This window comes from Oncorhynchus kisutch, linkage group LG25 (assembly GCF_002021735.2).
Source record: "Oncorhynchus kisutch isolate 150728-3 linkage group LG25, Okis_V2, whole genome shotgun sequence".
In the NCBI taxonomy this organism is placed as follows: domain Eukaryota; kingdom Metazoa; phylum Chordata; class Actinopteri; order Salmoniformes; family Salmonidae; genus Oncorhynchus; species Oncorhynchus kisutch.
This window is the reverse complement of record NC_034198.2, coordinates 5,241,983-5,254,146: the sequence shown is the minus strand read 5'-3', so window position 1 is coordinate 5,254,146 and position 12,164 is coordinate 5,241,983. Positions and strand designations below refer to the sequence as shown.

Genomic DNA, 12,164 nt, shown 5'->3' with positions numbered 1-12,164 from the left:
CCGCACAGCAGGAGACTACCCAACTTTTCTTGAGGGGCTGACTTATGGCCTAAACTCACCAAGGCCAGCGTGTTGTGCTTTATTTCAAAATGTATTGAATTATAATGACCCAACCGCAGCTGGGCGGGCGGGCACTCTGCTTTGACGCCTCATTCAGTTACAACATTTCTAAATGTTTGCGTTTTATCGCTGGCACTTGTAATCACGCAAAATAATGACTAAGTAATCAACATTTTTTACATGTTTTATTTGTTATTTTTTAACCTCAAATTAGAGGTAGGTTTTGGGTTCAGGCTTCACCATACATGCTAATTTGGACCAATTTCATCCACTCAAATCACTATGAGCAAAGATAATTGGAGGTATCACTGTCCTGCTACAGTAGCATACAGTTATTGCACTGCTTGTCCTTTCCATCCGCCTCCCTCTGCTTGCTTCGCCCGCCTGCTTCTGGTGAGCTTTTTCTTTATTTGAAGGTAGGTCATGTAGATGGTGACAGTTGGGGCCTCTTCAGCTACGATGTGTTTTACCACTGATGCACCATCAATATACGCCCAGGCTCCCATTTTGAAACCATGCCACTGTGTCGTGTTTGCTGTGCATTCAGCACTTTTGAATAGCTGTCAAGGTTTTGATTCGCTGTTCCTTATCGGTCTGTGTCAATTTCTTTTTGCACTTTTGTCTGTGATGAGACAAAGGGCAAATGTTTGGTTAAAACCCAGTGCTGCTCATTCACTCATGTCTCTCCCCCCCCCCCCCCCCCCCCCCCCCCCCAATAAAAATCACCAAGGCAGTTTTCTCTGATTGCCTCTGCTGAAAACTTGTAATCGGACGAGTGTTTGGGGATTACTTGATGAATCAGGATATTGATTGATTGAAGGCAGATTGGGTTATTAGTGCAAGGGTCTTTTAGGTGGGTGGTCATCTAGGGCAGGAATGTTTGGGTTGTGTGACAGGTGGCGAAGAGACTTAATGAGCATGGTCATGTATGATCCATCCCACATCATAAAAAAAAAAAAAAACGGAACCAAACAAAAAGCAGAATGACCCTGAATCATTTACAATCAGACCAGTCAAAACTCCAACAGTTTTCTGCATATGACACGGAGAGGAAGGAGTATCATTCCAGCCAGGCCTTTGTGGCCTACTTTTGTGAATGCAGTTTAAAAACAGACCAACCTCTCATTATTTTGGTGGCACATGGAACATTCTAATCATCATACTGACCATTTATTAAATTATAAACATACAATATGATTTAGCATCTTGTTAATCATTTTTTTTTGTCCCTGCCAAGTGGGCAAATATTACGAAATGTAATATTGGTGCAGGAATAGTGTCTACTTCTAGTGGCTGGACCAATGTCATCCTTATTGTGTAGCTTAATTCCATGATTGATACTGTTGGCTTTAATTCCTAAACGCGAACAAGACTGACAGGACAAAATGCCAAATGGTGAAATGGTGAGATGTATTGTGGCAAAGTTGAAATCCCTCTATCCATCATATGATTTGGAAATCTGAGAAACACCTTTATCCCCACCTGGTCATATGCTGCACATTCTGTCATATCTCATTATCAGAGTATTAGGGGTCCTGTATGAGTGGGCTGTGTCTTTCTACTGACAACCATGGTCTTTGTGGTTTCAGGTTCAATAGGTATGTTGCGTGACCCTTCCTGTTTTGTTTTGAAGGGTCTGAAGGACAATGGTGTTTTGGGGTACTTACCCTGGATTTGGCGTGAAGGTGCATCTTTAGATTGCAGCACTGTCCTCTGGGACGTGGGTGTGGGGGCGAACCACCGTGAGCCAATGGTCTGAGGGCGGGCGTGTATTTATAGAGTGGGTCTGGTTAAAACAACATGCTGTCAGTCTAATGCCAATCTCATGGCTCTTGTCACAGGGCTACCATTTCCAAATTACTCTGTGAGGAGACTGCTGTTGTAACCACACTTTGCCCCCGCCACATTAGTTTATTTACACTTTCATATTTCACAGCCCAACATTGCAGGGTGCCTCTGTCAGAATGAGTTAGAAAACATCCGGAGTGGATGAATGAATCTTTTGAAAGCTGGCTCCGGCTTCCTGTTGAGGAACCAGTCCCTTGCAGGTGGAGCCAGCGCTGTGCTCCCAATCGCCCCGTTGTGTTATCATTTCAAACCCTTGCGGCGGCTACATCCTGATTGAACCGAATGGTTCATGGCTATTGGGTTCCATTCAAAAAGCAGACTTAAGTGTTTGGCAGCCGTCCGACCTACCCTTCCCTTAGTGTGTGTGTTAAGAGATTAGCGTCTGCAAGAGCGTTGTCTCCATCAGCAAAGATGATGTGATTTACCCCAGGCTACTCCTGTCTATTCTTATCAGTGTTGGTGCGGAGCCGATTTCCCAGCCACATGCAGCCTTTAAATTAAGTGGGTCAGCAAAATGCCAGCCCGTTACACGCAAAGCTGACATGCTGCACCAGCAGCAGCCGAGAGGAGCGCAGAACTCCACTCCGATATAGGACACACCTGCAAACAGGAAGAGGGCGCTGCAGAGCGGGAGCTGATTGTCAGATTTGGAGACATAGGATAAGAGAGGGAGTGGAACAGCTCTTACACACTAACTCACTCCACTCCCTGTGTGATGTCAGCTAGCTAGTAGTAATTAGAGCCCTGCACGGGCATGCATTTCAAGCCAGAGCCCTACCCATGCCCACAACTTTCAGGCCCTACCCAGGCCCGATTTGCTTCTTCCAAATGTAATCCTGCCCGAAATAACATTCGTAAATCCATTAGCTGCTCCTCTCTGTAGCGCACTCCCTGCATGCAGGCAGCTTGCTCTGCCAGAGATAGTTTTGAGGACATGGAGAAACTCCATTGGAATCGTATTAGCGCCCCTGTGTTGGCAATGGGACACGCGGGGCATTCTGGGTGATTCTGGGAGCTCTCCTTCAAGGAATGAATGGGAGTCAATTGGGTACAATTTCAAAAACCGAACATTTGCATGAATTTTGTGAACAGGAAGTACAACATTGCAAATCTTTTCCAAGATGTGACAATTAACTTTCTGTAATATTGTGAGACCTGTTAACTGTTAGCTACTTTTCGTCACTCAACTCCTACAACTCAAAGAAGATGTATTTTCTGTGAAACAATCTCTCCGGTCTTATATATTTATATAGTATATTTGATGAGGTTGAAGCACTTCTGACATGTTCTGATCTTGGTCATATTTTACTGAACTGCAGAGCATGAACAAATAGCAAAATGTTAGTGATCAATTTTGTAATACCAGATCCCTTCAAGTATCCTAGTTATTGACGAGAAAACAGGCCCTAACCGGATGTATAATGTCGGACTCAGATCGAGTAGCAGAGCTCTAGTAACTAGCTACTGCTTTGTTTTAAAGAGCAAGAACAGGGAAACGAGCTTACAGTGCTTATATTTGGACCCATTTTCCATTTTAAGTGGTTGTCCCTGGCCACGATTTTTAATTGCAGTCCAAAACCGCTTTGTTATTCTTAAAGATTCCACTAAGATATCAATTATAGGATGTCTTTTCAGATATCCCGGGCTGCAATTAATGTCATGTTGCTTTTGGTGAAGTACGTCCTGGCACATTCAGTCTTCCACTGAAAATGTGGCGTTTATCAAGGTCATAATTGTCATATGACTGTTACAATTTTCATTTATGGCTATACGTGTTAAACACTCGCATCTGTACAAAGGGCCCCATCCAACCACTATCTAACCCATCGCCGACTCCCAGAGAGATTGGGAGGGAGTGGGTGATTGTGAGGCGACTGCTACTAGCACTGCCACGGTACAGAAAGAGAGACTGAGGCTGCAGCATGTGGATAAGGGGCTCTCTCTCTCTCTCTCTCAGAACTGAGGAGCTGCAATCAATTGACTGGTAGATTTCCTCAGCCCAAAGAAGGGCAGATTGACATTTTTGGGGTAAACCAGAATTTGTCGGCCCTGTCAAACTTGGAGTGATCAATCTTTCCTCGTATCTAAGAGGCAGCGAGCGCCTATTTGTTTTTGTGCGTTTTGAAGTCTTTTGCGTTGTGTGCCACTGTTTATATTAAGGGGTTTTGTGGTTATTCTGTTTGGGAGAACTGTCTGTTGGCTAGTTTTTACTTTTTCTAACCTGCTCAAGCCTTGCCCCCATGCTCCAGTCTGCAGCCAGACGAATGCCAGCCTGTCTAGACAGTCTGCATCCACAGAGAATGTCCATGAAACACCATTAGGGTAGCTAAAACCACATTCTCACTGGTCTGGCATATGGCTGGCTGGGGTCTCCTGTCCTTTCTTCATCGTTTTCTCTTTGAGTGACTTTCATTAGTGCTATTTACGTGAAATGTTATTGATTTCACGGAAGCTATGTAATATGCTGGGGGCATTGTTTCTACTTTTGCCCAGTATTTCTAAGCCTGGGTCCTGGGGACCCAAAAGAGTGCACATTTTATTTATTTTTTCCCCTAGCACTACACACCTGTTTCCACAAAGGTTTGGTGATGAGTTGGTTAGTGCAGTCAGGTGTGTAGTGCTAGGGCAAAAACCAAAATGTGCACTTCTTTGGGTCCCTAGGACCAGGATAGAGAACCACTGCTCCAGGCTAATACCTTCCTATGTCATATGATATTTAACCCTAGGATATATCACTTCCTCTTAGTTTGGTTCAGGGTTTAAGTCTACATTCAAAGCAACATTTAATTGAATGATTCTCACTGTGTGGGTTGTCATTCAATAAATAGGATGAAAAAAGAAATCTTGTGCGTAGTGACATCATGAGAATGTTCCAATATGAATGGAATGAACATTTGAAGCATAATTATTGGACAATTGCTCTTTATTTTTTTAAATAAATTTGACTCCTTTCTGCCCAATTTCGTGGTATCCAATTGTTTTAGTAGCTACTATCTTGTCTCATCGCTACAACTCCCGTACGGACTAAGGTTGAAAGTCATGCGTCCTCCGATACACAACCCAACCAAGCCGCACTGCTTCTTAACACAGCGCGCATCCAACCCGGAAGCCAGCCACACCAAAGTGTCGGAGGAAACACCGTGCACCTGGCAACCTTGGTTAGCGCGACTGCACCCGGCCCGCCACAGGAGTCGCTGGTTCGCGATGAGTCAAGGATATCCTTACCGGCCTAACCCGGACGACACTAGGCCAATTGTGTGTCGCCCCACAGACCCTCCGGTCCCGGCTGGTTACGGCGGAGCCTGGGCGCGAACCCAGGGTCTCTGGTGGGACAGCTTGTGCCTTTAACCAATGCGCCACCCGGGAGGCCCTACGGATGGCAATTTGACCATTCAGTGTGGAAATAAGACTCTTTAATTTCCCTGCTGTAGAACAGTATATCGGCAGATGTATTGGGAAGTTTTGGCCCCACCATAAATAGGAACATATCGGTCGGGCTCTATTTTTTTATGGTACATTGAGTTAAGTTACGTTGGTCTTGTTTACAGAAAGTAGTGTGGAATTTGTATCTTATGAAACCCGAAGAGTATCAAGCCCATTGTGTGAATCCTAATGGAACTAAGAACGGCTATTGTATTGTTGTGGCGTTTCATTTGACGCTCACGCATGTTCCGGTATCTTAGAAAACGTTTCTACTGCGTAGTTGTTGAATAGTACAGATATTTGAGTTCTTGCAAAAGCCTATGCCCTTGAATGTTCAGATTTTTATTTTTGAGCGATTACATGAAATGTAGAACGGGAATGTTTGGATTTCTCATTTCTCATGTCAATTGAGGTTACTACATGGTCTAAAGTCAACTGGCTATTTCTCCTCTCTAAAGAAAAGGGCGGGCTGTATGTTGATCCTGCTGCTCTGATTGGATAGAGTGAAGCTGTATTTCTCTGTCCACTCACCTAAGAATTTCACCTGATCACTTTCACTTCTCTGTTTCGGTCCGATCATTCAGACGGCTGCTGCCTTCTGTTAAATCAACTGTTTACGATCAATGTGCATAATATCTAACAAGTGGTGCCAGGGTAAGGGAGAAAAAATATGAAATACCTATGTGTTCTGACTGATGGCAAACTTGTCTCCTCAACTTGCAGCGGGCAGACAAGTCAGACACACTCGCCATGCCGCGCCTCATTTGCTGCAGCTTGTTTGGTCTATAAACGTGCAGAGATGGAGGTTTTGCAAACCTCTACTTAAGCACGTTAATAATTTGATCACGACTATCAATTTCCGAGTATGGCCATGTCTGCACACCCCTAGCTAACACACTGATAGTTGAGTGGCTCTCTGCTCCAGTTTGTTGGCGGTTAACTTCCCGTAAAGCTGTGGAATGCTGGGACTCCTCACTCCCCTCTGGCACTGTGTGAGTGGCCCACCCAAATCTCATCACTGAAAAGGGATTGCTTCCTGTTTTTGTTTCACACCAGTCTCCCCCGCCATCTTCCATCTTGTTTTTCTCCCTCTTTTTCCTCCGCTTCGGCATCCTAGGTCACATGCCCCTTCCTGTGCACTTGTCTGACCCTCCTTCGCCCCCCCTTTACACACCTATCTCTACACTCTCTCAATGAAGACGAACAGTCCCAGTGCTTGACACTGCTACATTGTGGGGCGGCAGGGTAGTCTAGTGGTTAGAGTGTTGGACTAGTAACCGGAAGGTTGCAAGTTCAAATCCCCGAGCTGACAAGGTACAAATCTGTCGTTCTGCCCCTGAACAGGCAGTTAACCCACTGTTTCTAGGCTGTCATTGAAAATAAGAATTTGTACTTAACTGACTTGCCTAGTTAAAGGTAAAGGTAAAATAAATAAATACAGTGGCTGTACTGTAGCAGGTCAGCATAGGGCTTTGAGAAGTTGAGGCCATTTCCCAGCTGCCTTTTGTCTACTGTAGAGTCTGGCCAGGCTGAGGAGCGGGTTAGGTGGGACAAACCTTTTCAGATATGACATGGGTGATGCTCATGTGAAGTACTGTAATGTTGGACATGTCTGGGCTCTGAAACTGAACTGGAGGTGTTTTTGAATTTAAACACTTTTAGCACTGATCACTGTAGTGATACTTTAAAACTTGGTTTTGTTTTGCATCCTTCCTCCATTGCAGTCTGTTAGGAGCAAGAGTGAGGAGGAGAAGAAGGATGGGGTGAGGAAGGGTCTTCTCCTGATTCATGGAGCCCCTTACAATGAATGCCGAAATAATAGTAAACATCCCGAGAGCATATAGGCGAGAAGGCCTCGCTAGCTAGAGACTGAACAGTCTGGACTTCCTCTTCTGGAGCTTTGGGGCGCCTCCTGACAGGATCTTGGCAGCTGGAAACATAAACAAATCTCTGTGCCGTTCTAGAGTGGCGGCTTGCCGATGCTCTCCCTGTTACCATACATGCACAGCTCAGCGTAGGCCAGCTGTGAAGAATAACAAGCTCTTAAAGGGCTATGTGCCCCCCTCAAGGCCTTAAAGGGTGGCTATACCACTTCCACGGACCACCGTGTCATAGACTACAATACAGATTACAGAAGCGCTGTACTGCAGCCTTGTTTCAGTCTGATGCGTGTTGCTGTCCAGCCAGTAGACGTCTGCTGAGATTACGAACAACAGGGCAAAACTCAGCCCGGATGAGGGAAACCACAGTATAAGGGACCCAAAATTGAATTATTTATTTCAAAATATAAAAAATGTTTGCAGAGCCAGCAAAGAAGTGAAATAGGGGAAAAAAATCAGCAATGTTGCATTCTGGGGATGTGAAGCGAGGAAGTCCAGGCCCTGTAATCCATTATGGAAGAAAGAGCCCCTAGTTCCACACCATATCTCCTCTCTCACACTCTCCACTTAGCACGGTTTTGTGTGTGAGCGCTAGTGCCCTGGTCATTGGCCAAACCCAAGAACCCAGATCGCTGCAACAGAGGGCCCACAACCACACTACTAAAGGGCGGGGAGACAGAAGTTGTTATATAGTGCTGTGGACGGCCAAGCCAAAAGGGATCGATCTCTATAGCCATGGGAGCCCAGCAGCACTTCAGCAGAGGGAGGGGAGGGGGAGAGAGGGAGGGGGAGGGGGGAGAGGGAGAGAAAGAGTCAGCTAGCTAGATCTTTTGATCAGCTGAAGGTTTTTAGATGGGGATACAGCGCAGGGGCCCTGCCTTGGCAGCCCAGCGCAAAAACTGGTAAAGTCATTTGCCTTGCTTTTTAATAGTCACTGCGTCTCCACAACATCATTCAAACTCACAATTTTCATCCAGCTCCTAATGATTGTGGCAAGATGGAGAAGGAGGGGGGGGGATAGGGAGGTATTATATTTTAGTGAATCTTGGTAAGTTGCTGGTCTCTTTCCTATGCTGCTGGACTGAACAGCCAGCTACACATCCTGCCTACATTTGTTTAATTTGCTGGCCTATTGAGAGGGCCTGCAGATCTCAAATAACCTGATAGATATCAAATGTTATTGGTCACATACACATTTTGAAGAGGTATTGGGGGTGTAGTGAAATGCTATGTTTTCAATCTTAGATTCCTGATGGTGACAGGTTTTTAAATGTCAAGTAACAAACTAAAAGGGTTTGATCATATGTTAACTTTATCTCTTAATTTTTAAAGTCCCCTTATCAAATGACAAAGGCTACATAGTATTGTGAATTGGCACAGACACTAAACTTGTTTTTAAAGCTACGATATCTAACTTTTTGGGCGACCTGACCCAATTCACATAGAAATTTGAGTTATAGATTTTTAATTATCGTTGAAAGCAAGTCTAAGAACCGGTATATCTGTTCTATGCTTGACTTTCTGAAGTTTCATTTTTGTGTCTTTCGATTTTATACACCAGCTTCAAACAGCTGAAATATAAATTATTTTTGGCTATGGAAAATGTTTCACAGCGGTTTAGATGGTACAATGATTCTCGACACGACGACTGCTTGTTTCGTTACATAAACTGAAATTAGGCAAACAATTCGAATTTTTGCAACCAGGAAATGTCAGTGATTTCTGTATAGTTCATCCTTAAAACGAGCAATTACTTATGTCATTGCCACACATTTTGTAATACAGTAATACGTCTTCCTCTGCCCTCCTCTGTGATAAGACAGAGGAATAGGACATTCACCGTTCCCTGACTGTGTGCAGTGGGAGTGTCTAGCAGAGCCTTAGGATCAAGCTGTTCCACTGACAGAGCAGGGCCCAGACAGTGGTGACCAAGCAAAGCACAGGAGGAAGATGTCTCAACACAGCAGGGGGGGAGAGAACTCAGCTCTGAGGTTCCCTGTTGTAGAGAAGACTGGAAGTGGAGGAAGCAAGAGTTGAAATGGGGATAGACTGCCAGAGAACGAGGGGGAAAAGCAAGGGTGTAAACAAGAGGAGTGACGAGGCCCCGGTGTGGTGGTGTTGCCTGCTTCAGTGTCGGAAAAGCTCCAGTAGACAAGGGAGGTAGTGACAGCGTGGAGGGCCACAGTTGTAGTCAGGCCTACTCCGCATATCTCCCGTAATGGCCGCCCATAGATCTCCGGCCCTCCTTGTCCACACTCAATTCCGATCGATGCACACCTCGCAAAGAGTCTCTGGAGGGTACTTCAACATCCTGCTGTTCAATGTGTGCTCACTGTGATGTTTGTGTGCAGGCACGTGCGATTGTTCAATACATGCAATCACGTTAACAGACCTTGTATTGGAAAGGCATGCAACAGTCAATAGTGGCAGAGCAAATAAAGCTTAACACAAAAAAAGGTGCCGTCACACTTACCACAAACTTTATCACATGAAGACATTACTGGAGCAAATAAGACTCACCGAAACCATTTCCCAGTCCACATTATTTCACATCCATTCAAATAAGAGGGAAAACAACAACTCTTAAATGGATTAATCAATCGAGAAGCCACATGAAACGGTGCTTCTTATTGTTAACAGTTGATTTATTGAAGGTATTTGATGCAATGTTTACTCTAATTTGTTTCGTCACTGAGCAAATTTCAGGTCTGCAGAGCGCAAACATGAAAGTTGTGAAAATTCTGTGCAACTTCGAGTGCGCATTTACTAACACTGAGACTACCCGCTTTAAGTTGTAGTTTCAGACAGTGGTCAAGTAGGCTACTGTGGCTATTTTATCATAACGTGGGCCTACCCGAGTGGCCTACCATCAAAAACAATGGAGAAAATGCATCCCATAACATTTTAACATGGAAATAGCTGTTCTATCACTCAGCCTACAGTACCAGCCAATGTGTCGTGTTCATTGTAGGCCTACTGTACATTCCATAACACTTTTGAAAAAAACATGCAGGGCTTGACATTAACCTGTTTATCCACTTGTCCTTCAGACAAGGAAGTGACTGAATGTTTTGTTTGCTGCAGGAAACTACTTTACAAAATAAAATGCTTTGTTATTCTCATACCATTATTACAGAGAATCAGACAATTTATGCTACCCTCTGCCTATTGGCTACTTAGCTTATTCACGCCTGTCTGAAAATATAACGCTGCCCCTTTGAGACAAAAAAAAGCTGTTTACGGGCCTCCCGATGGGCGCAGCGGTCTAAGGCGTCACTACACACCCGGGTTCGATCCCGGGCTGTGTCACATCCAGCCGTGACTGGGAGTCACATAGGGCGGCCACAATTGTCCCAGCGTCGTCCGGGTTAGGGGAGGGTTTGGCCGGGGGCTCTTTACTTTTCTCATCGCGCTCTAGCGACTCCTTGTGGCAGGCCGGGCACCTGCAGGCTGACTTCCGGTGTTTCCTCCGACACATTGGTGTGGCTGGCAGGCGGGTGTTAAGTGCAGTTTGATAGGTCATGTTTCGGAGGATACATGACTCGACCTTCGCCTCCCCTGAGCCCGTTGCGTCGTTGTAGCAATGAGACAAGATCGCAATTGGATATCACAAAAAAGGAGGTAAAAAAAAAAGTTTACCTGACTCGCTTTCAAAAGATTTCTAGAAATGTACATGTTTTGTGCTCTTCTAGGAAGCAATCGCTCCCCTATTGCTGACTAGAAATGATTTATAACTGGGCTAATCACTCACTAGCAAAGGATATGAACAAAATGTGCGCACGTGGCTACAAGCAGCTCTTGCGCTTGTTTTGAGATTAAAGCATCTACTCACGACCGCTCATGCTGTAAACACAGTCCAAAGTAAATGGCACAGATCCTTATTGAAATGATCTATTTGCATATACACCTACTGCAGCTCTGATTGTTTATGCTGCACCGGTCTGTGTAGAGTATGTGCTGAGTTGTGCGTGTCAATGCAGTAGAATCCTACTCTGATGCGTCAGACCCGGGTTCGATCCCGGGCTGTGTCACAACCAGCCTCATCTCTTGCATAGTTGTTTCGGTATGTTGCATTGAAAGTGGCTAATATTGCATTGATTCGATCACAATTGCCACAGTAAAGGGAAACACTGATAGTGTTAGCAGACAAACTCTAGAATAGTGGCCACCAACCTTTTCTGAGTCAAGATCACTTTCTGAGTCAAAATGCAAGCTGAGATCTACCGCTCAGATTTTTTGTTTAACGTGACTTAAATTTTTTTAAACCTATGTAACATTAACCAAATGAAAAGCAGTACTGTAGCAATGAGGTTTGTGCAGTAAGCTGTAAGCCCAATACATTATCACTGCATGTGTGACTTGTTTCAGGGAACTAGGGGTATGTTGCGTGTCAGTACTTCACAGGAGTGCCATTTGAACGTCCTCTCTAATTTCTTTTTATATATATATTTTTTTCTTCTTTTTTCTCAAATGTGTGTGCTGGACTTGGCGAGAGATGAGTTTGGATTGGTCTGTCATGTAGCAACTTCTGTCCATAACATGAGCTGGTCAGTAGGTAATCCTCTCTAGCACAGATGGTGTTTTGAAGGATATCACGTAGTAGAACTGCATAAGTGTTGCGCTCCACTTTCTGGAGGACTGAGTTTTGAAATCAGTGGAATTAGAGTATGATGGCTAAGGAGATGGAGAACATTCTGATGTTTGATTGCAAATATGCAGACAGAGTTGAAAAGAGACCACACAGAAGGCTCCGAATTACATCTTCAAACTAAGGGCAACCATGGCATCTGTGACCGAGGGAGAAGCATCCATTCATGGAGACGGTAAGAGTCTAGCTAGCAACATTTTCAGATATTACACGTTTCTAATTTTGTCAGTCGTTTTCATTTCAAGTTAGTGTACTGTTAGCTCGCTAGCTAATGTTAGCTGGCTGGCTAGCTAACATTACGTGTA

The 12,164-nt window shown here is 44.6% G+C and overlaps 1 protein-coding gene across 3 annotated transcripts in view; it reads left to right on the top strand.

The window, feature by feature from the left end:
* Positions 1–12,164, top strand: part of LOC109875680 (retinoic acid receptor alpha) — a 273,460-nt gene that overhangs the window by 36,182 nt on the left and 225,114 nt on the right. The gene's annotated exons all lie outside the window — the stretch shown is intronic.